At 36.3% G+C, this 27219-nt stretch overlaps 2 long non-coding RNA genes, 16 other non-coding genes and 4 pseudogenes across 24 annotated transcripts in view; all 22 read right to left on the bottom strand.

The window, feature by feature from the left end:
- LOC111560921 overlaps positions 1 to 10938 on the bottom strand; it is a 52142-nt gene extending 41204 nt beyond the window's left edge. For both annotated transcript variants that reach the window (XR_006599994.1, XR_006599995.1), the window contains exons 1-6: positions 9963 to 10938; positions 8970 to 9052; positions 7077 to 8150; positions 6097 to 6182; positions 5130 to 5211; positions 1600 to 1684 (exon numbers count right to left, since the gene is read on the bottom strand). This is a non-coding gene — a long non-coding RNA (uncharacterized LOC111560921). The remainder of the gene's footprint in view (positions 1 to 1599; positions 1685 to 5129; positions 5212 to 6096; positions 6183 to 7076; positions 8151 to 8969; positions 9053 to 9962) is intronic.
- LOC111561184 lies at positions 1202 to 1278 on the bottom strand. Its single transcript, XR_002743543.1, has one exon. It is a non-coding gene; the product is annotated as a small nucleolar RNA SNORD113/SNORD114 family (small nucleolar RNA).
- On the bottom strand, positions 2188 to 2262 carry LOC111561199. The gene has a single exon (XR_002743557.1). It is a non-coding gene; the product is annotated as a small nucleolar RNA SNORD113/SNORD114 family (small nucleolar RNA).
- LOC111561185 lies at positions 3340 to 3412 on the bottom strand. The gene has a single exon (XR_002743544.1). It is a non-coding gene; the product is annotated as a small nucleolar RNA SNORD113/SNORD114 family (small nucleolar RNA).
- Positions 4722 to 4796, bottom strand: LOC111561181. The gene has a single exon (XR_002743541.1). It is a non-coding gene; the product is annotated as a small nucleolar RNA SNORD113/SNORD114 family (small nucleolar RNA).
- On the bottom strand, positions 5689 to 5760 carry LOC111561151. The gene has a single exon (XR_002743512.1). It is a non-coding gene; the product is annotated as a small nucleolar RNA SNORD113/SNORD114 family (small nucleolar RNA).
- Positions 6662 to 6733, bottom strand: LOC111561158. The gene has a single exon (XR_002743519.1). It is a non-coding gene; the product is annotated as a small nucleolar RNA SNORD113/SNORD114 family (small nucleolar RNA).
- Positions 8556 to 8630, bottom strand: LOC111561176. The gene has a single exon (XR_002743536.1). It is a non-coding gene; the product is annotated as a small nucleolar RNA SNORD113/SNORD114 family (small nucleolar RNA).
- On the bottom strand, positions 9574 to 9641 carry LOC111561175 (annotated as a pseudogene).
- On the bottom strand, positions 10543 to 10606 carry LOC111561210 (annotated as a pseudogene).
- A 1-nt stretch (position 10939) lies between the features above and the next one.
- LOC105260691 overlaps positions 10940 to 27219 on the bottom strand; it is a 92294-nt gene continuing 76014 nt past the window's right edge. For all 6 annotated transcript variants that reach the window (XR_006599989.1, XR_006599988.1, XR_006599992.1 and 3 more), the window contains 9 exons: positions 24861 to 26905; positions 20046 to 20131; positions 19047 to 19132; positions 18080 to 18153; positions 15472 to 15554; positions 14485 to 14568; positions 12554 to 12623; positions 11559 to 11653; positions 10940 to 11021 (listed from right to left, as the gene is read on the bottom strand). This is a non-coding gene — a long non-coding RNA (uncharacterized LOC105260691). The remainder of the gene's footprint in view (positions 11022 to 11558; positions 11654 to 12553; positions 12624 to 14484; positions 14569 to 15471; positions 15555 to 18079; positions 18154 to 19046; positions 19133 to 20045; positions 20132 to 24860; positions 26906 to 27219) is intronic.
- On the bottom strand, positions 11166 to 11228 carry LOC111561209 (annotated as a pseudogene).
- On the bottom strand, positions 12136 to 12207 carry LOC111561160. Its single transcript, XR_002743521.1, has one exon. It is a non-coding gene; the product is annotated as a small nucleolar RNA SNORD113/SNORD114 family (small nucleolar RNA).
- On the bottom strand, positions 13108 to 13178 carry LOC111561187 (annotated as a pseudogene).
- Positions 14061 to 14135, bottom strand: LOC111561190. Its single transcript, XR_002743548.1, has one exon. It is a non-coding gene; the product is annotated as a small nucleolar RNA SNORD113/SNORD114 family (small nucleolar RNA).
- LOC111561156 lies at positions 15077 to 15148 on the bottom strand. Its single transcript, XR_002743517.2, has one exon. It is a non-coding gene; the product is annotated as a small nucleolar RNA SNORD113/SNORD114 family (small nucleolar RNA).
- LOC111561202 lies at positions 16248 to 16320 on the bottom strand. The gene has a single exon (XR_002743560.1). It is a non-coding gene; the product is annotated as a small nucleolar RNA SNORD113/SNORD114 family (small nucleolar RNA).
- LOC111561200 lies at positions 17225 to 17300 on the bottom strand. Its single transcript, XR_002743558.1, has one exon. It is a non-coding gene; the product is annotated as a small nucleolar RNA SNORD113/SNORD114 family (small nucleolar RNA).
- LOC111561177 lies at positions 18639 to 18716 on the bottom strand. Its single transcript, XR_002743537.1, has one exon. It is a non-coding gene; the product is annotated as a small nucleolar RNA SNORD113/SNORD114 family (small nucleolar RNA).
- LOC111561173 lies at positions 19848 to 19925 on the bottom strand. The gene has a single exon (XR_002743534.1). It is a non-coding gene; the product is annotated as a small nucleolar RNA SNORD113/SNORD114 family (small nucleolar RNA).
- Positions 20890 to 20964, bottom strand: LOC111561203. Its single transcript, XR_002743561.1, has one exon. It is a non-coding gene; the product is annotated as a small nucleolar RNA SNORD113/SNORD114 family (small nucleolar RNA).
- On the bottom strand, positions 26296 to 26367 carry LOC111561157. Its single transcript, XR_002743518.1, has one exon. It is a non-coding gene; the product is annotated as a small nucleolar RNA SNORD113/SNORD114 family (small nucleolar RNA).

Genomic DNA, 27219 nt, shown 5'->3' with positions numbered 1-27219 from the left:
GCCATTATTCCGTTACTAACGACAAATCTATGCCCACAAAATAACTATATGAGAATACGATCTTTGTACATTCCAGACATTCCTTCACCGAAGGAATTCCAAAAGGAAAAACAGACTAATTAATTTTCACGTTCGCCCCAGAGTTCCAGGCTCATACATGAGCAGGCATCATCACTGCCTCATGCTTGGTCCTCATCATCGCTGTCGACATGTTTTTATTGATTAATTCATCAAATTATATATCTTTTTTATATATCTTTTATTATATATCTTGTTAACTAATAACAAGAAAATGAACGCTTAGAGACCACAAAAACTTGAAACAAGATCCTTAAATATCTCTAACTTTTGCCTTTAGAATTATTTCCTACTGACGATATCTTTCACTAATTAACCAAAATGTTTCCTTTATAGACTAATTAATATAAGGCTTCACATAAGCCTCAAATTTACTATCTGACTACGGTTGTGAGCATTGACTTTATATCACACGTCTAATCATGCAATGAAAACCTTTTTTAAAAGACCACAAAACCAAGCAAAGAATTTTGACTATTCCATTGTTCTCTGTGCTCGTAACACATAGATGCAACCACAGAGCTCATGACTATGGTAGAATGGCTAAACCAGCCAAGTGGGACCATTCTAAGGAGTACAAGACAGAGCAGACGATAAAAAGATTGAGAATTTATGATCACTGGTCCCCCTGCGTTCCACATTTCATTCACTCAGTCATTAATAAGCATTAAGTTGGGATAATGTATATTTTATTTTTCCTAGGAAAATAAACCATATCAATCTTGTAGCTGATAGCATGAACACTGACTGCTACTCAAAGAATAATACCATTATGCCGTATATTCCCTAATAGGCATTTGTTTTCAAAATATATTGATAGCCTTTCTTATTTAACCACATATTTTTGTAATTAGATGATATTTCACCCACTTCTTATTTATTTATTTGTTTGTTTATTCATTTATTTATTTATTATGTCATTGGCCCAATTAAAAAATAGAATGTATGAACATAAAAGACCAAAAACAGGATTATAGATGAGATTTACTTACAAATCATTTATCCAAATATAGTAGTAGTATAAAAATGCGTGAACACAACTAAAAACAAGATCCTCATATATTTCTGACATCTGTGTATAAGATCCCATCAAACAATGGGAACAGACTACATTTCTATTGTGTTGGACGTCAGAGTTCCAGATACATATTCATCGCAAATGACTCATAACATACGCCACCAGTGGCCATCATCAATCCAATATTGTCCCTTTTTTCCTTCATTCAGCTCTACATTGTTCATGGACCAACTCACAAATTCATTAACAATAATTTAAAATCCTATTAGTCAGAAAACTCAAGAGTGACAATACTCCTCATTTGTATATAGAGTCATTCTCTCATCAATATATCTTTCATTAATTACCTTAAATTTCCTGCATGTAATCATTAACATAATGCTTCATATGAATTCAATATTATCACTAGGCTACGGTTCGCTACTTTTGACTCTACATGGCACACTGACCAGCCTTTAAAAAAAAAAAAAAATAGCTGAAACTGAGACAAGAACTTGACTCACATTGGTCTCTGTGCTTCTAACACACAGACGCCATCACGAGCTCGCCACCACGAAACAATGCTTAGTCAGCTCAGGTGTGTCCATTCTGAGAAGTACAAAGCACAGTTAATGGTTAAAAAAAAGAAACTTAAGACCTTGTCTCTCCATTGACCCTCGCGTCTCACATCCCATTTACTCACTCATTTAGGTCTTTATAAATATTTCATGTCATGAATAGATTTTTCTCTTAATAAAAGGAACAACCTCAAACTTGACACTGGCTCAGAAAGACTAGACCCTTACTTGTCTACGTAACTCTGAGCTAAGGAGATAACACCGTTTTCCCACTTATTTCTTAATGAACATATGTATTTCCAATTTTATTAATACTTCTTGCCTCACCATATATACACAGTTCATAGTTGAATAATCCTTCTCTCTCTCTCTCTCTTTTACCTATTATGTATATTTCTTTAATGGCTCTATCATGAATCTACTAATAATGACAAATCCAAATCTACAAACTCAAAATAAGAACATGATCTTCTTATGTTCCTCACATCTACCTACAGGATCCAACAGAACAGAAGGAGTAGATGATTTCTTACGTTGGCCCTCAGATATCCAGATACATATTTCTCATCACCCATCACTCACCCACTGCCAGTCACCATCACTGGCCCATCAGAGGCGCACTTTTGCTTCCTTCCTTTCTACATTGGCAGTGATTAAATCATGAATTCTTTGAAAATATTAAAATGGGTATAATTTGCAAAAACTGAAGCATAAGATGCTGGAACACCCTTAAATCCTAATATGGGATTGTTGCCAACATAGGTTATATTTCCCTCATTAATCAATCTCAATGCTACGTATTAAATTAATGAACACCATGTTTTATATCGTATTTATCAGCTAGCCATGGTGAGCCTTTTTATTATATTTATCACGTTTGAATAATATCACACACACAAATGACCCAAACCAAAACGAAATTTTTGACCATTACTCTCCTTGTTCCTAACACAAAAGCAACGTCACGTGATAATCTTGACCGCAGTGGACAATGAATCAGCTCAAGCATCTATTCTGAAGACAACCAGAGAAGGTGATGAAAAGGCTTAGACTTTCTCTCCACTGACCCCAACACTCACTCACATAATCATTTAAGTATTTATTAACTTACGGAAATATTTACTTATTTTTACCTTAAAAATAAACTTCAAATCTGGAACTAATTCAGACAATAACTGACTACTGCATTTTATTGTTTATATCAACCGTAGTCAAAGACATAATACACTTGGTCCTTTTATATGTATTCTAATGTATATTAATACTTTTCCCTATATTAATGTTTATTTATTTTTGAAAGCGACAGTGTGAGCAGGGTAGGGACAGAGAGAGAGAGAAAGAGAGGGAGACACAGAATCCAAAGCAGGCTCCAGGCTCTGAGCTGTCAGCACAGAGCCTGATGCAGGGCTCAAACCCATGAACTATGAGATCATGACCTGAGTTGAAGTTGGACACTTAACCGACTGAGCCACCCAGGTGCCCTTCCCTTGCTACACGTTTACCAAAGAACAATACTTCAACCTCTTCACCTTTATTCATTTATTCATTTGTTTATTCTACTATTAATAACTTTATTAATTATTAAACTTCATGAACACAAAGACTGACAACAAAATCCTTATATATTCCTGACATCTGTATATAGGATCCTTATACGCGTGAGAAACAGACTAGATTACTTTTCTATCAGATCTGAGTTCCAAACACAGAGCAGTCATCAGATATGACTCATATGCCACCAGCTGTCATCGTTGATCTAAGGCTGGCCCTCTTTCTTTCCATTCTCATAAACATTTATTCATTAAGCCATTAAGCAAAAAATGCACATGAATTAAAAATATAAGAATATATTCCATCAACATTCCTAACATCTATCTCTACAGTATTACAGAGACTAACTCTCATTAACTGACCTCAGTGTTACATTTACGGATTAGGAAACAAAATGCTTCTTATCAATCTGATACTAACTTCATTAATTAATAAATAAATTCCTGGGGCACCTGAGTGTCTCAGTCGGTCAAGCATTTGACTTCCACTCGGGTCATGATCTCACAGTTCATGGGTTCGAGCCCCGCCCACGTCAGACTCTGTGCTGACAGCTCAGAGCCTAGAGCCTGCTTCAGATTCTGTGTCTCCCTCTCTCTCTGCCCCTACACCCCCCTTGTGCTCTTTCTCAAAAATAAATAAATGTTAACATTAAGTAAGCAATTGTTATATTTGCCTTCTTTGATTATGTTTAATACTTATAAATAATATACTGAATAGCCTTAAGCAAACCAAGATAAAAGCTTTGAATCTTACTCACATTGGTCTGTATGCTTCTACAACATAGACACAACCTAAGGGCTCGTGACCTTGGAAGAACATTACAATCAGCCTGAGTGTGTCCATTCTCGGGCGGGGGGTGGGGGGGCGGGTACGGAGCAGAGCAGATGATAAAAAAAGAGACATTCTTCCACTACTCTTTGCTCTACATCTCTCACTTAGGCATTTAGGAAATCATTATTGGAATGTATTTATTTCATTGTCTTTTATAAAAATGAACTGCCTCAAACTTCCCATTGACCCAGAATATAAAAACTGTCTATGGACACCTGGGTGGCTCAGTTAATTCAGCGTCTGACTTCAGCTTGATCATGATCTTGTGGTGTGTGGGTTCGAGGCCCGCATCCGGCTCTGTGCTGACAGCTCAGAGCCTGGAGCCTGCTTCTGATTCTGTGTCTCCGTCTCTCTCTGCCCCTCCCCTGCTCATGCTCTGTCTCTCTCTCTCTCTCTCAAAAATAAATAAACATTAAAAAATTAAAAAAAAAAACAACTGTCTATAATTTGTGCTGTCTATATCATCCTATCCAAAGAGGTGACAGTCATATACAATTCATTTCTGTTTAAACTTCAGTGCCTTCAAATTATATTAATGGTATTTCCTGTCTCCTCACATATTTTTAAAATTGGGCAATGTTTCTACAATTCACTTTATTCTTTATATATTTCCTCATGATATTTCATTGACCTAATTATAATAAAGAATGGAAATTCATGAAGAGAGAGACCACATCTCTTTTGTGTTGGACCTCAGAGTTCCAGACACTTATCATTTATCACCCGTGACTCATACACTGGCAGTTATCATCACTGATCCAGAGAAGACTACTTTCTCTTCATTCATTTCTACATTGTCTATTAATTAATTCATTAATTCACTAATCACCATTTAAAACTATATGATTCACAAAACTCCAAGATGGAACTCTTATGCACGATAGGCACAGAATCATGCACACATCAATATCTCTCTCATCAAGTGTCTTGTTTTTCATAAACACTTTAATCAATGTATTGCTTCATTTTAATCCTATAGTTGTCACTGAGACACAGTTGGCTTTCTTTGATGATATTTCATACGTTGTATTAATACAATGATTATCCTTAAACAAAATACCAGAAACAAGATGATAACTCTGAGTATTACTCACATTGGTCTCCTGTCTCCCCAGTACAGAGATGCAACCCAAGGGCTCTTGATCAGGTGAGAATCATTAAAGCAGGTCCAATGGTCTAAAGTAGAGCATATGATAAAACGAGTCAAGACATTCTCTCTCTCTCTTGCTTTTAATCTCTTATTTAACCAGTTATTGCTCAGTTATTAATTTGGCCTAAATATTTTTTCTCATAAGAAAATGAACAACTTTGATTTTACCACTGAGCCAGAAGCTGAACATTTGTCTATGACTTCTACTGTCCATGACATCCTTAGCCATACATGTAAGAAGAATCATGTACCACTTACCTCTAATTGAACTTCAGAGTCTGTTAATAGTATTTCTTGTATAATCACAGATTTTTATAATTGGACAATGCTTCATCACTTTCCTCTTTATTTGTTTGTTTATTGATTATTTCATTGGTCCAATTATAAAAATTGAAAGGAAATGAATGAAGACCAAGGCCAAAAACAAGATCCTTCTATATTCCTGACATCTGTCCACACAGGATCTCTGCAAACAATGGGAATAAACTAGGTTTTCTCTTCTGTTGGACCTCAGAGTTCCAGACACGTATTCATCGTGAATGACTCATACGCCACCAGTGGTCATCATCGATCCAATATTGTTCCTCTTTTCCTTCATTCAGTTCTAATTTTTTTATCGAGTAAACCATTAATTCACTAAGAATTTTAAATTCTATAATTCACAAAAACTGAGAAAGAGCGTATACCTCCCTGAGCTCTACTTTGATAATGCTAACATCAATATCTCTTTAACTGGTTATCCTCAGTCTTCTACGCATGGATTAATCATTATAACAGCTTGCATAGCCCACATCTATCACTGAGATACAGTGCCTCCTTTCATTATATCTTAGAGTTTTCAATAATACAATGAATCACCTCAAAAGAAAAACAACACATATGCCGAGAAAATAATTTCAACTGTTACTCACATTAATCCCCATCCTCCCATTATACAGAGGCAACCATAGAGCTCCATAATCGTGGAAGACATTAAATCAGCTCAAGTGTTTCCATTCTGAAAAGTACCGAGCAGAACAAGAGATAAAAAGGAAGGAGATACTATGTTCATTGGTCCTCGTATTCCATCTTGAATTTAGTCAATTACTAAGCAGTGAATTTTATTGTCTTATAAGCCAATGAACAATATTGATCTAGCTACTAATAAAGAATATGAACATGGACTGTGACTTATCAATAACTGTAGCGTCCTCCAATAACAACTCTTACACCATATATTCCCTTATAGACATCAGCATTTTAAATATACATGAATACTATTCCTTACCTAACCACATATTTTTATAATTGGACAAGATTTCACTGCTTTCATCTTTATTTATTTATGTGTTTGTTTATAGATTATTTCATTGATCCAATTATAAAAATTGAAACAAAATGCACAAACATGAGAACCCAAAACAGGACCCTTGTATGTTCTTAACATCTATCTATTCAATCACCTCCAACAGGACAATAAACCAGATTCCATTTCTGTTGGACCTCAGAGTTCCAGACACGTATTCATCGTAAACGACTCATACGCCACCAGTGGTCATCATCGATCCAGTAGTGCCCCTCTTTCCTTTCATTCAGTTCTATATTGTTTATCGGCTAATTCATTAATTCACTACTAATAACTTTAAAACGCTCATTCACAGAAGCCCAAGAAAATCATGATATCCTTAATTTGTAAATAGAATCATCCTCACATCAATATATATCTTTTTAAAATTAGGCTGTTAGTCATTCATGCATTAATCAATATAATGTTTTCATAAAATTCAGTATTTGTCACTGAGCTATAGTTGGCTTTCTGTGATTCTATTACATAGAACTTTCAAATAATGTACTGAATACACTGGAAAAAAAAAATCACTGAAACTAAGACACGAAATCTGATATTACTCACATGGTTCTCTGTGCTTCTAACACAGAGATGCAACCACAGAGCTCACCGCCACGGAATATTGCTTAAATCAGCTCGAGGTGTGTCCATTTTGAGAAATGAAAGGCAGAGTTGGTGATAAAAAATAAAATAAAACAAAACATTTACTTACATTGATGCTTGCTTTCCACATTTCATTTACTCAGTCATTCAGATATTTATGAATATTTCATAACATTGTTTTTTTTTCTTTTAACAACAACAGCACCAAAAATCCTCAAACTTGAGATTGATCAAGAACAATAAAATGGACTCTAAATTGCTCATGTCTAAATGACCCTTGGCCAAAGAAGTGACACTCTTGATCCATTTAATTCTTAACGGGTGTCAGTGTTCACAATTTTTATTAATATTTCTTGCCTAAAAACAGGTCTTCAAAGTTGGACAATGCCTCACGTTTTTGTATTTATCTGCTGTTTCTATATCTTTAATGGTTCTATTACTGATCTATTTCTAATAATACATCTAAATCTATGAACCCAGTAAAAACATTCTTTGTACTATCCAAAAATCTATCCTTAGGATCAAATAAACAGAGAGAAAGACTACATATTGACCTGGACCTCATTCAGCGTCCCTAACTCATCTGCCACCAGTCATTATCACAGGTACATAAAAGACCCACTTTTTCTTCATTCATTTCGACATTTATACCAGTTACATATTTAACTCATCGATTATAGTAAAATACATAATTAACAAAAACTGAAGAATCAGCAGGTTGAATTCCCTAACTTCTATCTGTAGAATAAATGCCAACATAGATTATATCTCTCTCATCAGTCAATCTCCATGTTACGTATTATCACTTAATCGGTATGTTTCCTATCTGTGTTTACCATTGGGCAACACCTTACTTTTTGATGGTATTTATGAATTTTTAATAACACTGTGAATACCCTAAGGGAAATGACCCACACCAAGACAAAATCTCTTGCTACTCACCTTGACTTACCCTCCTAAGACCCAGGCCACACAACAGTCTTTCTTCATCAGGGCAGAAGCTGAAATCAGCTACAGCATCCGTTCAGAAGAGTACTGAACAGAGAACATGATACAAAATGAGACATTCTTCCACTGATCCTTGCTCTACAAGCTTCATCTAGTCGGCCACTTATGAAACCATTCTTGGAACATCTTTATTTCGTTATCTTTCATAAAAGCAAACCACTTCGAACTTCCCACTGACCGACCATGTAAACGTTGCCTATTGTTTGTCCTGTCTGTGTCATCCTAGCCAAAAAGGTGACAGTCACATGCTGTTTATTTCTCTTTGGACTTCAGCGTTTTCAAATTGTACCAATAGTAATTCTTGCCTCCCCACGTAATTTTAAAATAGGGCAAGGTTACTACAACTTATGTTATTTTCTATATATTTCCTCATTGATATTTCATCGATCCCATAATAGTAGTGAAAATTCATGAAGAGAAAGACCACATCCCTTGGACCTCAGAGTTCCAGACACGTATCCTTCATCATCCACGACTCATACGCTGGCAGTTATCATCACTGATCCAGAAAAGACCACTTTCTCTTCATCCATGTCTATATCGCTTATTGATCAAGTCATTAATTATCATTTTAAAACTGTCTGATTCACCAAAACTCCAAACAGTCTTTTCCCTATTATTGCCCTAATAATGTAATCTGGAACCATTCCCACATTATTATATCTGTCATATTTATTATCAGTTTTTCATAAATGCTTTAAATCAGTATAATACTTCATTTTAACCCCATATTTGTCACCAGAACACAGTTCATGGTCTTTGAGTATATTTCATATTTTTTCATTACTCCCGTGAATACCCTTAGACACACCACCCAAACGAGACAAGAATTTTGATTCTACTCACACTGATCTTCCTACTCCTTCCAGAGCAATCCTAGAGCTCCTGATCAGGGAAGGATCCTTACACCAGGTGCAGCGTGTCTGTTTCTGAGGAGTTCAAGGCAGAGCAAATCATAAGAAAGGTTGAGACATTATTTCCATTGGTCTTGGCCTTTCCCTCACACGTAGTCAGACATTTGGGCAATCATTAATTTGGTGTATATATATTTTTTCCTTTAAGAAAACAAACCCACTGACCCAGACTATGAGCATTGTCTGTAACTCCTCCTGTCTGTATCACCCTTAGCTCTCCAGGTAACAGTCTTGTACAACTTGCTTCTAATCGAACTTCAGGGTTTTCAGAGTCTGATAATAGTATTTCTTGCCTAACCGCATATTTTTATTTTTAATCACATATTTTTATAATTAGACAATGCTTCACTTCATTCATCATTTTTACATCATTTTTATTTAGATATTTCTAGAATATTTATAGAATCTATGTGTCGAATTATAGCAATACATATAAACGCACAAACACCAAGACCAAAAACAAGATCTTAGTATATTCCTGACACCTGTCTATTGGATGCCTTCAAATAACGGGAATGTACTAGATTAATTTTCTCTTGGACCTCAGAGTTCCACGTATTCATCGTATACGACTCATACGCCACCAGTGGTCATCATCGATCCAATATTGTCCCTCTTCTCTTTGTGATACTCTCTTTGTATTTTGATTAAATCATTGGTTTGCTAATAACTTAAAATCCTATTATTCACAAAAACTGAAATGAGCCTTTGTGTCCTTAAACTGAACACAGACTTAGTCTCACTTTTCCTTCATCATCAGTTTTCCATACATGCATTAATCAATATATTGTTTTATAAAATTCAGTATTTATCACAGAGCCACAATTGGCCTTCTGTGATTCTATATGGAATTTTCGAATAATCCACTGAACGTGCTGAAAAAGAAATCACTGAAACAAAGACAAGAAATTTGCCCATTACTCACATCCATCTCTGTGCTTCTGACACACAGATGCTGTCACCAAGCTCACCAACCAGGGAGGAATGCCTGATTAGCTTGAATGTGTCCATTCTGAGAAGTACAAACCACAGTGATGACAGAAAAAAATGATGAAATCTTTATTCCCACTGATTCTTGCTTTCCACATTGAACTTACTCATTTAGGAATTTATAAATCTTTCATAATGTAGATTTTTTCTCTTAACAAAAAGGAAACCTTCAAACTTGACACTGATCCAGAATAATAAAACCGACTCTTAATTATTCATATCTATATAATCTTTGGCAAAAGAAGAGACACCCTGGAAACATCTATTTCATAATGGGCATCAGTGTTTGCAAATTTTGTTAGTATTTCTTGCTTCACCATGTTACGTTCCTAATTAGACAATAACTTGCCTTTTCTTCTTACTCTATTATTTATATTTCCTTTAGTGGTTCTATCATTGGTCCATTCATAACAACACATCTAAACGTATTCATCCAAAATAAGAACATGATCTTTATACTTCCTAACATCTACCCATACGATCAAGTAAATAGAGAAAACAGAATATCTATTGTATTGAACCTCAGGGTTCCAGACACCTACTATCCACCGTCCATGACCTGTCATCACCACTGGTTCCCTTAGAGGCCACTTTTAGTTTATTCATTTTTATATCTGTATCAATTAAGTCATACCTCCACTGGAAATAATAAAATACACCCACGATTAATAAAAACCAAAGAACATGATACTTGAACATCCCTAACTTCTCCCTATAGAATTATTGCCAAAATAGATACCTCTTTCATTAATAAGTAGCAATGTTACATGTTATCGATTAATCAACGTAATGTCTCAAATCATATTTATCATTGAGCCATGGTTAATTTTTCACTGTATTTATTACGTTTGAGTAACACCACGAAAGCCCTTAAACACATGACCCACACCAAGAAAAGAACTTTGACTATTACTCGCCTTGGGCTCTTTCCTAGAGAAGGGAAACATGGTGACCTTGATCACAAGAGAGGCTGAAATCACCTTGAGCTTCTATTCTGAAAAGTACCGAACAGAAGTGATAAAAAAAAAAATTGAGACTTTCTCTCAATTGATCCATATATTTGTTTATTGCTTCTTTCATGGTTCAATTATAATAAGAAGTGAAAATGAATGAAGAGAAAGACCACATTGTTCTTGTATTGGACCACACGTATTACTCGTCACCTGGGACTCATACACCGGCAGTTACCATCATTGATCCAGAAAAGACCACTTTCTCTTCATTTATTTCTATCCTGTTTATTAATTTATTAATTCTCTAATTATAATTTTTAACCTCTATTATGGACAAACGCCGAAAAGGCTTTGATATCCCTAATATGCTTCTAGAGCCATTTTCACATCATTACATCTCAGTCACGTATCAGTTTTTCATACATGCATTAATCTAGATCATATTTCCCATAAATCTCTTATTTATCAGTAAGGATCAAGATGGCCTTCTCTGATTATATTTCAACGATTTCATGACTAGAGTAAATACCCTTAGACAAACAACCCAAATCAACACAGAGAAATTTGTTTACGCTTACACTGGTCTCCAGTCTCTTAAAACAGGTGATGCAACCCTGCAGTTCGAGATCAAGGAAGAATCTTTAAATCAGGTTCCGTGTGTCTCTTCTAAGCACTACAAAGCAAAGCAGGTGATAAAATGGTTGAGACATTCTCTCCATGGAGCTCTGCTTCAACATTCACGTAGTTATTTAGGCAATCATCAATTTAGTGTATATATTTAGTCTGCTAAGAAAACAAACAACTTGGATCTTACCACTAAGACAGAATACGAACACTGTCTATATAACTTACACTGTTTACATCATCCTTACCCTAAGAGGCAACAGTCAAATGCCATTTATTTCTAATGAAACTTCAAGGTTTCCATAAAATATTAATAGTATTCCTTGCCTCACCACATATTTTTATAATTGGACAATGCTTCACGCTATTCATTTGTTTATTTATGTATTTATTGATTCTCACATTTATCCAATTATAATAATAAAACAAAAATACATGAATACCAAGACCAAAAATAAACCCTTTATTTATTCCTGAAATCTGTCCATAGGATGCCTTCAAACAATAGGAATGGCCTACACCAATTTTCTGTTGGACCTCAGAGTTCCAGACACGTATTCATCGCGAACGACTCATACGCCACCAGTGGTCATCATTGATCCAATATCGCCCCTTTTTTCCTACATAGATTCGTATTTGTTTATTGATCAAATAATTCACTAACGCACTAATTAGTGAATTCATGAATTCACGAATAATTTTCAAGCAGTACAATTTTAAACAAGAGACTTGAAGTCTCAAATCTAAATATAGAATTAATCTCACCTCAATGTAGCTCTCTCATTAATACTTCAGCCTTTCCTATGTGCATTAATCAATGTGTTTCATACATCCCATATTTAACACTGAGATACAGCTGCCTTCCTTAATTATATTTTACACTTTTTAATAATACAGTGAATAACTTAAACCCACTTAAACTGAGAAAAAAACTTCAACTATTACTTACATTAATCTCCATCCTCCCTATTACAGAGGCGAATGTATGTCCATGGAGCATCATCCCTAGGGAGTTCATTCTGAGGCGTGCAGAACAGAGCAGATGATAAGGAAAACTGAAACATAATCGGGATTGATCCTTGCTTTCTATATTTCATTTACCCAGTATTTAAGTATTTATTATTTTTTCTTTCTATATATTTTCATCTTACAAAAACTCAATCTTTAGTCTGAGGAAGAAGTAAAGCAACTCTCACTTAGGCATGTCTATATAACCGTGCTCAAAGAGATGACCTTTTTATCTATTTATTTAATGGGCATCAGTGTTTTCAACTTTTAGTAATAATATCATCTGCCTTGCCACATGTGTTTGTCTTTGGACAATTCCTCACCCTACTCTTCCTTATATGTTTATTTATATCTGCTTGATGGTTTCTATCATTGATCCATTAATAATAACAAACCGGTAGCTATGAAAATTACAGGAATATGATTTTACTCCTGACATCTCTCTGTGGAGAACAATTTCAACAGAAGGAACAGACCAAATTATTATGTTCTGTGTTGGACCTCAGAGTTTCAGACATATAGTTTCATTGTCCATGACTCCTACACCACTGGCCATCATTGGTCCACGACTGAGTCGCTTCTTACTTCATTTCTACTTTTTATAAATTAAATAATTACTTCATTGATAATTATAAAAATAATACATGGTTCACAAAAAGCCAAAAATAAGATCCTTGAATATCCCTAACATCAGTTTACAGAATCATTATCCAAACGGACTGTTAACTCTTGTCTCAATCAACCTCCGTCCTGTACATTTTTTATTGATTAACACGGTGTTTCCTACCACATTTATCATGAGGCCATGGATAATTTTTTATTAATTTCGTACTCTTCCATGATACCCTGATTACCCTTAAACAAATGTCCCATTCCAAGATAGCCACTTTGACCATGTTGGCCTTCACCTCTTTCCATACTCAAAGGAAGCATGACAACCTTGATCACAGCAGAAGCTGAAATCAGTTCAAGCATCTGTTCTGAAGAGTGACAAGCAGACAAGATGACAAAAATATCGAGATATTCTCTCCATTGATTCATATATCCCCAACTCCTTGCTCGTACCATTTCGGCATTGATGATATTGTTGTGATTTTTCCCTTAATAAATCAACTGTTGAAGCCATAACTGACTCAGTAACTATTCCTTTCCATTATCCACATCCTTCTTACTCAGACATAGACACATGAATCTTTTATTTTCCATTCTGACTTACATTAACATTTTACCTATTATATATTTTGGCAATGGACAATGCTTCGCCCTCTTCATATTTATTCGTTTATATGTTATTAATCCTATTTATTTTTTATAATGGTACGTTTAAACGTTCATGTACACAAAGGCCAAGAACATGAACTCACTTATGCCTGACATCTCTCTAAAGGATCACTGCAAATGAGGCGGGGGCGGTGGGGGGGGGGGGGGAGGACTGGATTTCTTCTGTACTGGACCTCAGAGTTCCAGACCTGTAGGGTTCATCATCAAAGACTCATATGTCAACACCTGCTGTCATTTATCCAGGTATGTCCCTGATTATCTTCAATCATGTCTACATAGTTTATTGATTATTTCATCAGTTCACTAATAATAATCAAACAATACCTAGGGAGGGGTCGCAAAAACTCGATACAGGTCCCTTGAATATCTCAAATATTGTCTACAGAATTCTCACTGACAAGGTATACCGTTCATTAATTGACCTCAATGTTTCCTACATAGATTAATTAACATAATGCTTCATGGTAACCTCATTCTAATTATTTGCCAATGCCGGCAATCATAAATTATTTTTCATAACTTTTTAATAAGGCAGTGAAAGCCTTTTTGAAAAACCACAAAACCAAGAAAAGAATTTTGACTATTACTCACGTTGTGATCCATGCTCTTAACACATAGAGGCAAACAGGGCTCATGACTATGGTGGAAAGTCTAATTCAGCCGAGCGCGACCATTCTAAGGGGTACAAGACAGAGCGGATGATAAAAAGATTGAGACCTTGTGTTCATTCATCCCTGTGTTCCAACTTTCAGTCAGTCATTTAGGTAGGTAGTGGTTTGGGACAACATATATTTCATTTTCTATTAAGTAAACAAACCATATCGATCTTGCCCATGCCAAAGAAAATAAACACTATCACTTAACGCTTGCCATCAACTTTAGCCAAAGAGGTAACACCCTCATAGCATCTCTTTCCTAATGGATACCAGTTTTTGCAATATAATGAATTATTACTATATTATAGTAATTTTTGCCTCGCCACATATTTTCATAACTGGGCAAGGCTTCATATTCTTCATTTAAATCTGTTTACACACTTGTGTATTAATCATTTCATCGATCCAATGATAAAAATAGGATGAAAACTCATGGACATAATGACCAAAACCACGATCTTTATATATTCCTGATCTTTGCCTCTAGACAGCATCAAATGGGGACAATGAACTAGATTTCATCTGTTTTGGACCTCAGAGTTCCAGACACGTATTCATCGTATATGACTCATACGCCACCAGTGGTCATCATCGATCCAATATTGTCCCTGTTTGTCACCATTTGTTTCTACATTATTTATTGATAAATTCATAATTCAGTAATCACAATTTTAAAAATACTTATTCGCAGAAACCCACAAAGAGCCTAGAAATCCCTAGGATCTATTTAGAATCATTCTCATGTCAATATCACTTTCATTAATTATCCTCAATTTTTATTATATTCAGTAATCAATATAATGCTTCATACTAATCCCATTTCTCTCAGTGGGCTATTTGGATTTCATCAGTTATACTCTGCAGTTTTCAATAATGCACTGAACACCCTGAAACAAAGACTGAAACTTTGACTATTACTCACATGGTCTCCATGTTCCTAACACATGAATGCAACCCGAGATCACGTGACCGTGGAAGAATCCTTAAATCTCGACGGGTCCCATTCTAAGGAGTGCAAAGTAGAGCAGAAAACAAAAAATTTCAGGTCCTATCTCCACTGATTCTTCTCTAACGCATTTCATTTATTCATTTGGACGCTCATTAATTTTTCATAATGAGGTATTTGTTTTAGCTAAAGAAAAGCTTCAACTTGACACTGACCAAGAACAATACAAATGCCTCTTATTTGTCAGTGCCTATATAATTCTTAAGTAAAAAAGGCAAAAATGCTTATTCTTTTTATTGCTTAATGAGCAGGAATGTTTTCAATGTTATTAGCAAGACTTCCGTGTCACCACATATATTCCTAGCTGGACAGTGTTTCACCTTATTTATCTATATTTTACATTTTTACTGGCTTGGTTGCTGGTTTATTTATAATAATCAATTTAAACATATGAATCTAAAATAAGAAGATGCACTTGGTGGAACGACTGGGTGGCTCAGTCGGTTAAGTGTCCAACTTTGGCTCAGGTCATGATCTCATGGTTCACGGGGTCGAGCCCCATGTTGGGCTCTGTGCTGACAGCATGGAGCCTGCTTGGGATTCTCCCTCTCTCTCTCTGCCCCCATCCCCTGCACTCTCTCTCTCTCAAAATAAATAAAATAATCTTTAAAAAAAAGAATATGAGCTTTGCATATTTCTACATTGACCCATGGGATCGTTTACAACAGAAAATAGGCCACATCTTATTTTATGTGGACTCAGAGTTACAGACAGGTAACACTCACGTGTACAATTCCTACCCCACCAGTCATCACCACTGGTCTATGTTTGGACCTGTTTCTCTTCATTTGTCTCTACACTTGTAATGATTAAATTGCTAATACCTTGATAATAAAAATAAATACGCAATTCATAAAATCACAGAAAAAGACCCTTGAATAAACCTAACTAACTTCTATCTGTAGAATCATATAACACATAGATTATATCTTTCACTAATCAACCTCAGAGTTGTACAGTATCAATGAACGAACATTAATATTTCATATCACATTTGTCATTGGGCCATAGTTAATTTTTTGATGATATTTATTACTTTTTGATAATACTGTGAATGCTCTTAAATCACCCACACCAAGGTAAGATCTTTGACAATTATTCACCTTGGTGTCTTTTCTAACACAAAGGTAACATGACAGTCTTAATCACCATGGATACTAAAATCAGCTCAATGAATTAACTCTGAAGATATGATTAAATATGAGACAAGCAGACAATGTGATAAAAGAGTGAGTTATTGTCTCCATAGTTTCCACCATTCATTTACATAGTCATTTGAACATGTATTAGTTTTTGGTAATATTTATTTCTTTTTCTCCTTAAGAAAATAAACTTCAAACTAATGCCTGACTGAGAGACATACTGATTATTACCTATCACTGTCTAAATCACCCTTAGTCAAATACATAATATACACAGTCCTTTTTTTATCCATTCCTTATACTAATATGTATTTTCCTTAGTATATACTTTATTTTGCTTATGAAAAAAAGGTTCATTGTTCCCATCTTTAGTCATTTATATATGTTTATTTATTCTTCCATTGACACTTTCATAATAATATTTTAAAGCTTCATGAACTCAAGACCAAGAACAAAATCCTTGTACATTCCTGACATCCATCTATAGGTTCCCTGCATAAAGGAGACTGGACCAGATTCCACCTGTGTTGGACCTCAGAGTTCCAGACACATCTCCATAATATATGACTCATATATTATCACCCATTGTCACTGGTGGGTCCAGGACTGGCTTTCTTTCTCCATGACCACCTACATTCGTTCATAGTTTAATTCATTAATAAAGAAATATAAATAAATCACACGAAGAAACAAGAATAATATTCTTTAGTATCTCTAACATCCATCTACACAATCATTTCCACTGAGACCTAATTCCTCTCATTAACTCAGTTTAGTGTTTCATATATGCGCTAATCAACAGTGTTTCATATTAATCTGATATTTAACACTGGTATGTCTCACCTTCTTTGATTTTATTAAATAATCTTTTCAAGTATTTATTTGAATTCCACTTAGTTAACATTCAGTGTAACTGAATGTAACATTCAGTTTCAGGTGTACAATATAGTGATTCAACACTTCCATACAAGACCCGGTGCTCATCACAGGTGCCCTCCTTAATCCCCATCCACTATTTCACCCAACCCCCGCCCACCTCTCCTCTGCTAACCATCAGTTTGTTCTCTACACTTAAGAGTCTGTTTCTTGGTATGCCTCTCTCTCTCTCTCTCTCTCTCTCTCTCTCTCTCTCTCTCTCTCTCTCACCCCCTCTTCATGTTTGTTTTGTTTCTTAAATTCCACATATGATTGAGATCATATGGTAACTGTTTTTCTCGGACTGACATTTCGCTTAGCCTAACAGTCTCTAGCCCCATCAATGTCAATCCAAATGGTAAGATTTCATTCATTTTGTGTGATTATATTTAATGCTTTTTAATAACACAGTGAAAATCTCTTTTAAAACAATAGTCTAGCCAAGAAGAACACAGAACGTTACTCACACTGGTCTCCATACTCCCCAAAACATAGTGCACCCGACCATGGATGATCTTCTATCAGCTGGAACACATCCATTCTGTGGAATACAAAAGAGCAGAAGAACAACAACAACAAAAAGATGAAGACATCCTCTCCCTTGGTCCTTAATTCCACCTTTGTTTATTCAGCCATGGGGTCAATTAGTAAGTTGTGATCATATCTATCTTACGTTCTCTTAAGTGACCAAATAACATCAATATTGCTGCTGACAAAGAGTATGAACATGGACCGCTACTCATACTCAGAAAAAAGGGAAACATCCTGTACCATTTATTTTCATTTACCATCAGTGTTTGCAAAATATATTCATTGTACTTCATATCTCACCACGTATTTTTATAATCAGACCATGCTTTACTCCCATCACCTTTATTTATCTGTAATATGTTTATTGCTATTTTCACTGATCTGATTATATTTGTAGAATAAGAACGAATAAAAGCCAAGACCAAAAACAAGACCCTCGTATATTCTGACATCTGTATAGGCCCATTTCAACAACGTGGAATGGATCTGTTTTTGTTGGACCTCAGAGTTCCAGACACATAGCATTCATCACACATGACTCCTATGCCATCATCAGTCATCATCATTGGTCCAGGACTGGCTTCTTTTTTCTATCTGTTGATTGGTATGTTTATTGATTAACTACCTAATATAGAAATAAACACAAGTCACCAGAATAAAAATCACAAAATCCTCGAATAGCCTTAACATCTATCGATAAGATCACTTCCACTGAGAACGAACTCTTTCATTAACTGAACTCAGTGTTTTCCATATCAGTTAACATCATATTGGTTCACATCAGTGATAATGCGATATGGGTATGTTTGGGCTTCTTGATTACCTTAAACACTTTTTAATAATACAGTAATTTTAAAAAGCCAAAACATTCAATCTAAGAGAAGCACATTGACTACGACTCACATTGTCGTCCAGGCTCCTAAGACGCAGATGCAAAGCACACAGCTACTAAACCTGAAGACACGTGAATGACATTGAGTGCGTCCATTCTGAGGAGTACAGAGCAGAGAGGATGATAACACATTACGGCCTCCTCGTCATTGATCCTTGCTCCTGCATTTCACTTCTCAGTGACCTAGGCAATCCCTCATGAAGAGTCTCCTGTACATATTTCATTTTCTCTTAAGAAAATGAACAACTTAGGGCCGCCTGGGTGGCTCAGTCAGTTGAGCAACCAACTGCGGCTCAGGTCATGATCTCACGGTTCGTGAGTCCAAGCCCCGCATCAGGCTCCGTGATGACATCTCAGAGCCTGGAGCCTGCTTCGGATTCTGGGTCTCCCTCTCTCTCTGCCCCTCCCCCGCTCATGTTCTGTCTCTCTCTGTCTCTGAAATAAACATTAAAAAAAAAAAAAGAAAATGAACAACTTAGACCTTGCCCCTGACCCAGAAAATGAACACTATTATTTATTTTGTCTAGATGATCCTTAGCCAAAGACTTAACAGTCATGTAACCATTTATTCCTTGTCGGACTTCACTCTTTTCAAATTTATTAATACTATTTCTTGCCTCACCACATATTTTTATAATTAGAGCATGCTTTGCCGTATGGATCTTTGCCGTATGGATTTGTTGCTTATTTTCATTCCTCCAATTATAATAACGGAATGAAAATGCATGAACAAACACAGAGGCCAAAACCAAGATCTTCGCATAGTCCTGACTTCTGCCTGCAGCATCCTGTCAAACAAAGAGAATGCCCGGTTGGACCTCAGAGTTTCAGACACACATTATTCACCATCATCCATGACTCATACGCCACCAGCCGTCATCATCGGTCCAGGATTGGCGGGCTTTCTCTCTGTTCACTTCTAAACTGTTTCTTAAGTCATTCATTCACATACAGTGGATATTCTTAAGCAAACCACCCAAAGCCACACAAGAACTTTGACTATTACTCACATGGGTCTCCACGCTCCTAATGCATACATGCAACCACAGAGCTCGTGGCCATGGACGATGCTCACGTCACCCCAAGTGCATCCATTCTGAGGAGTACAGAGCAGAGAAGTTGATAAAGAAACGTAAGCCCTTATCTACACTTACCCTTCCTTTCCACATTTCATTTACTCAATTTTATGAATATGTTCATTTTTCATTTATATATATAGATATATATATACATACATATATATATGTTTTTTTCTACTAACAAAGGGAACAACCTTGAACTTGTAACTGATCCAGAATTTAAAAATTGATTTTTAATTACCTGTGTCTGCATAATTCATAGCCAAAGAAGTAATACCCTTGATCCATTTCTTCCTTTTTTTTTTTTTTCAATTTTTTATCTTGAAGAGAGAGAGCATGCTCACGAGCAAGGGAGAGGAGCAGGAGAGAGAGAGAGAGAGAGAAAGAGAATCCAAGCAGGCTCCAGGCTCTGAGCTGTCAGCACAGAGCCTGACACGGGGCTCGAACTCACGAACTGCAAGATCATGACCTGAGCTGAAGTCAGACACTTAACCGACTGAGCCACCCAGGTGCCCCACAATCCATTTATTTCTTAATGGGGATCAACGTTTTTAATTTTTATTAATAATATGTCCTGCCTCACCACATACGTTCATAATTGGACAGTCCTTCATTCTCTCTCTATTTATATTTCTTAAATGGTTCTAACATTGATCCACTGATGATAATAAATTTAAATCTTTAAATCCAAAATAAGAACATGACCTTTATATATTTCTTACATCTGTCCATAAGATCATTTCCAAAAGAGGGATTGAACTAATTATGTTTTGTGTTGGATCTCAGAGTTTTAGATACTTATTTTTACCGTCCATGAACTTGTATACCACCAGCCATCATCCCTGGTCCATGTTTGGGTTTCTTTTCTTTTTTTTTTTTTTCTCTTAATTTGTGTCTATATTTGTTATCCATTGCATCATTAGTTGTCTGACAATAATAAAAAATTAGATGACTTACAAAACAACCTCAAGGGCAAGATGCTTGAATGTCCCTAGCATCTGCCTATACACCCATTTCCCACATGGACTATGTTTCTTCTGTTAATCAATCTCAATGTTGCACATCATCAATCAACATGTTTTATATCTTATTCGTTATTGGACAATAGTCAACATTTTACTAATGTAATAATTTTTAATAATACTGTACAAGCCCTTAAACAAATGACCTGAATGAGGGGCGCCTGGGTGGCGCAGTCGGTTAAGCGTCTGACTTCAGCCAGGTCACGATCTCGCGGTCCGTGAGTTCGAGCCCTGCGTCAGGCTCTGGGCTGATGGCTCAGAGCCTGGAGCCTGTTTCCGATTCCGTGTCTCCCTCTCTCTCTGCCCCTCCCCCGTTCATGCTCTGTCTCTCTCTGTCCCCAAAATAAATAAACGTTGGAAAAAAAAAATAAAAAAAACAAAAAACAAAAAACAAAAAACAAATGACCTGAATGAAAACGAGATCTTGGCTGGTACTCACTTTAGTCTCTTCTCTGACACAGAGCCTATGTGATAATCTTGATCGCGCCTAAACAGAAATCAGCTCCAGCCTCCCTTCTGAAGAGTACGAAGCAAAGAAGGTGCTAGGTATTTATTAACTGATTCGTTTTCTTAGTCACTGGGTATTTATTATTTTATAGTGTTACTTCCTTCTTTTTCTCTTGGTAAATGAACCACTTGAACTCACCACTAACTCAAAGCAAGAACACATACTATTACATATCATCATCTGTATTCTCCCTACCCAAAATGTAACCCCCTTGATCTCTTTATTAATGAAGTCCAATCGTTCCAAGCTATATTCATAGTAATTCTTGCCTCACCACGTATTTTCATAGTTGGATATGCCTCACTCTTTTCACCTTTATGCACTGACATATTTGTTCCTCTCATTTATTGATTAAAATAAAAGCAAAATGGCGGCACCTGGGTGGCTCAGTTGGTCGAGTGCCTGACTTAGGCTCAGGTCACGATCTCACCACTCGTGAGTTCAAGCCCCGCACCAGGCTCTGTGCTGACAGCTCAGAGCCTGGAGCCTGCTTGTGATTCTGTGACTCTGTCCCTCTCCACCCCTCCCCTGCTCTCTCTCTCTCTCTCTCTCAAAAATAAATAAATATTTTAAAAAATTTAATTAAAAAAAAGAAACAAAAGCAAAATCCACAAAGCACCAAAGACTAAGAACATGATCCTTGACTATTACTGTAATCTATATATAGGCTCACTCCCACAGGTATAAACGCTTCAATCCCTTTTTGCACGGGACCTTGGTACATCATAGATGTGTTGATCGTAAGGTATAGATCAGAATGCATTCCATTCGCATCACTGGTCCATGGTTTGCCTTTTTCGTGTAATTGCATATTTATATATCTAGACCACTCCCATCAGAACTAAGACACTGACTACTACGTCCATCTCCTATGTGCTTCGTCCTCATAACAAAAATAGTTTACGACTTTATCAGTTAAGGAGTGTTTAGGGAGACACTGAGATAGAAATTTAAAAAGTTATAAAAAGGAGTGACATGGGTTTGATCTATTTTTAAAATCATCCCAAGTAGGAGAGGTGGGTGGGGGATGGGAGAAAGAGGCGATGGGGATTAAGGAGGGCACGCGTTGTGATGAGCCCAGGATGACGTATGGAGGTGCTGAATCACTCTGCTGTACCCCTGAAGCTAATACTACGATGTACGTTAACTAGCTGGAATTTAAATAAAAACTTAAAAAATAAAATAAAATCATTCCAAGTAATACTAAATCAAAGTAATCATAAACTTTAGGGGCACCCGGGTGGCTTAGTTGGTTAACCATCTGATTCTTGACTTCAGATCAGGTTATGATCTCATGGTTCATGAGATCGAGTCCTGCATTGGGCTCTGTGCTGACAGCATGGAGCCTGCTTGGGATTCTCTCTTCCTCTCTCTCTCTCTGCCCCTCCCCCACTCATTCTCCCTCTCTCTCTCTCAAAATAAATAAGTAAACTTTTTAATTTTTTTTAATGTTTATTTATTTTTGAGACAGAGAGAGACAGAGCATGAATGGGGGAGGGGCAGAGAATGAGGGAGACACAGAATCGGAAGCAGGCTCTAGGCTCTGAGCCATCAGCCCAAAGCCTGATGCGGGGCTCGAACTCACGAACCGTGAGACTGTGACCTGAGCTGAAGTCGGACGCTCAACCGACTGAGCCACCCAGGCGCCCCAAGTAAACATTTTTTAAAAATTAATCATAAACGTTGGTTCCTCACCATTGGAATCTACACAGAATGTGTAATCAGTTCAGGTGCATCCGTTTGCAGAGCATAAAGATGATGTTAAAAGAATGAGCTATTTTCTCCATTGAATCATGCTTTCTCCTTTCATTTGCTTGAAGTTTCAGATATTTATTAATTAATGTATCTATTACCTTGCTCCTTGTTTTTCATTATTATTATTATTATTATTATTATTATTATTATTATTACTTAGTTTCAAGTGTGGAATTGAGTGATTCAACACCTCCCTACAACACTGGGTGCTCATCGCAGGAGCACTCCTTAATCCCCATCACCTATTTTACCCACCCCCCCACCACCACCTCCTCCCTGGTAACCACCAGTGTGTTCTCTGTAGTTAACAGTCTGTTTCTTAGTTTTCCTCTCTTTTTTGTCTTAATAAAATAAACAACCTGGTACTTACCACTGATCCAAAGCAAGGGCATTAACTATTACATACATCTGACTTAAAGCAGTGATTCTCAAACCGTTGTTTCTAAATGATGCATTATCAGTGTGCGAACATATTTGCAATGCAGATCCTTGGATCCCCCCCCCCCACCTTGAATCCCGCCAAAGCAGAAATGCTGAGGGTGGGACTGGAAATCTATAGTTTAACCACTCTTGCAGGTGATTTTGGTGCTCACTCAAGTGAGTTGTAGTACGCCAACCCAGAGGGGTTAACCTTTAACCTACTGATTTCTTAATATACTGCAATGTTTCCCAATTGTATAAACAAAAATGTCAACCTTGCCAACATTTTTCCCAATTAATCCAGCATTAATTACTCTCTTCATCTATTTACCTATGTACCTACCTATCTGTCATCTACTGGTTTTGTTCATTTATTCCCTTAGAATAATGCAATAAATTCCCAGGATTCCATGATTAGATTCTTCCAAATTACTGTCTAGCTATAGATTTATTCTCGCGGATGTAATATACCAAATCTCCTTTTGAAATGAACTTCAATAGTACAGAAGTGACTTAACCACAAGACACATTCAAAATGCATTCCATTCACATCATTGGCCCTTGCTTGGCTCTCTTTTTTTTCAAGTTTTTATACAAATTCCAATTAGTTAACATATAGTGTAATATTAGTTTCAGGAGTAGAGTTTAGTGATTCATCACTTACATAGAATACCCAATGCTCACCCCAGCAGGTGCCCTCCTTAATACCATCACCCATTTAGCCTATCTCCCCACCCACCTCCCCTCCAGCAACCCTCAGTTTGTTCTCTAGAGTTAAGAGTATGTTTTATAGTTTGCCTCTTTGTTTTTGTCCCGCATGCTCATCTGTCTCATTTCTTAAATTCCACAAATGAATGAGATCATATGGTATTTGTCTTTCTCTGATTGACCTATTTCACTTAGCATAGTACACTATAGATCCATCCATGTTGTTGCAAATAGAAAATTTTCATGCTTCCCCTATTTCTCAATTAAAAAATGAAAACAAAAACACCTGCAAGCCAAAGACAGCACAGAACGTGAACATCAACAATTACACACCTCTGTCCACACATCCCTTCTGATGAGGTGTAAACGCCTTCATAAATTTTTAATGGACTTCTGTTCCTTAGAAATGGATTGGTAATGATGTTAGTTTCATTACATATGCTATAGCTATTCCACATTTGGCCCTATTTTCCCTTCCTTCATTCATACATTTTTAGTTATTATTGCATTGATTAATTTTTAATAAACAGTCAATATTTGTGAAACTCAAAAACCCAAGAATAATATTCTTGAATATCTCTAACTACTGCTTACAGGACCATTTATCACAGAAGCAATGGACTAGATTTCTTTTTGCACTGGATTTGCATTGGATCACAAAGTTGTAGATCAGCCTTCTTCAACCTTGCCTCATATGCTACTGGCCCTCAGTATTGGTCCAGATATCACTCTTTTTCTTCACTGAATTATAATTTTGTTAGAGATTAATTCACTAATTCACTAAGAAAAAATACCCATGAGATTATTAAAAATAGCTTTAATACCCCTAACTTCGGTACATAAAATAATTTTCTACAGGGAAAATAGTCAAGATCTGCTTTGCTAACTGACCTCAGTATTGAGTATGGATTAGCCAACATGCTCATTTCAAACTCTTTATCATTAGTGCACGGTTGGCATGAACTAATCTGTAACATCTGTCTATAGAATTATTTCCCCGAGCAATTCATTTCTTTCATTAACTGACCTCAATGTGTTGTATATGGATTAATAAACACAACGCTTCATGTTAATGGCATTCGGGGGCAATGGTTGGCATTCGCTGATTATATTTCACATTTTTAATACCACAGTGAATACCCTTAAACAAGCCTCCCAAACTGAGAGAACACTGACTCTTACTTCTCTTGATTTCCACTCTCTAACACATAGATGCAGCCATAGAACTTGTGATCATGGAAGATGCTTAAATCAACTTGAGTGCATCCACTCTGCAGGGAACAGAGCAGATGATAACAAAAAGCTAGACACCTAATTTCCACTGGTCTTTGCATTCTATCTTTCATTTAGTGGGTCATTTCGGGAATCTGCAGTTGGGAGAAATGTTTATTTAATTTCTCCTAATAAAAGAACAATAATGACCTTGCCGCTGACATGGATTATGAACATTGCCAATTACTATTTAACACGACAGCTATACAATCCTTAGCCCAAGAGGCAACACCTCTGTATCATTTACTATTGGTGGATGGGAGTGTGTTTTCAATATATATTAATAGCATTTCTTGTCTCACTACATATTTTTGTAATTGGACAATGCCTCATGACCTTAATCTTTGCTTGTTTATACATTATTGATTATCTCCTTGATCTGATTATAAAAATAGAGAATGCATGAACATAAACCCAAAACATGATCCCTTTAAATTCATGGTATCTGTCTAATGGTATCGCTTCACAAAGGGCACTGGACTAGATTGCCTTTCATTTGGACCTCAGAGTTCCAGACATGTATTCATCGTATAGGACTCATACGCCACCAGTGGTCATCATCGATCCATTATTGTCCCTCTTTTCCTTCATTCAGTTTTTTATCGACTAATTCATTAATTCACTAATAATAATTTCAAGACCCTCTTACTCACAAAAACACAAAAAGAGGCTTAATATCTCTAATCCGTCTGTAAGATCATTTTCACTCTCCTATAGGAGACAAATAGGATCGATGTATCGCTCTCATTAATTAGTGTTTTTCGTGTATGCATTAATCAATACAATCAACCCCTATTAATCAATAGAATCAATTCCACAGTCGCCCCTACTTGATTACGATTTGTACTTTTTAACGATATATAGTTAACACCTTAAAAAAAAAAAAAGGACACTAGAAAGACAAACACTTCAACCACTACTCACATTGGTCTCTATGCTCCAAACACACGTATGCAATCAGAAAGCATGTAACCATGGAAGCACCTGTATCAGCGCGAGTGCGTCAATTCCGAGGAGTACAGAGCAGAGCAGACGATAAAGGAAACTGGGACCTTATCCCATTGCCTCTTGCGAACCACATTTCATTTATTTAGTCGTTCAGGTACCTGCAAAATGTTTATGATGTAGATTTTTGTTCTCTTAACAGAGGAAACAAACTCGAGACTAACCCAGGAACTAACACTGACTCTTACTTATCAGAGTTTATATGATCCTTAGGCAAAGATTCATTCATTTCTTAGGAGGCATCAGTGTCTTTTTTCATTGTTATTAGTAATATTTCTTGCCTCACCCATGTTGGGCAACGTGTAATATTCTTCTTCTTTCTCTGTTTTTTATTTGTTTAATGGTCCCATCATTGATCCACTAGTAATAATAAAATCCAAATCTAGGAACCCAAATAAAAACATGATTTTTGTAT

Source organism: Felis catus, chromosome B3 (genome assembly GCF_018350175.1).
Source record: "Felis catus isolate Fca126 chromosome B3, F.catus_Fca126_mat1.0, whole genome shotgun sequence".
NCBI lineage: Eukaryota > Metazoa > Chordata > Mammalia > Carnivora > Felidae > Felis > Felis catus.
This window is presented reverse-complemented; position numbering and strand designations above follow the sequence as displayed.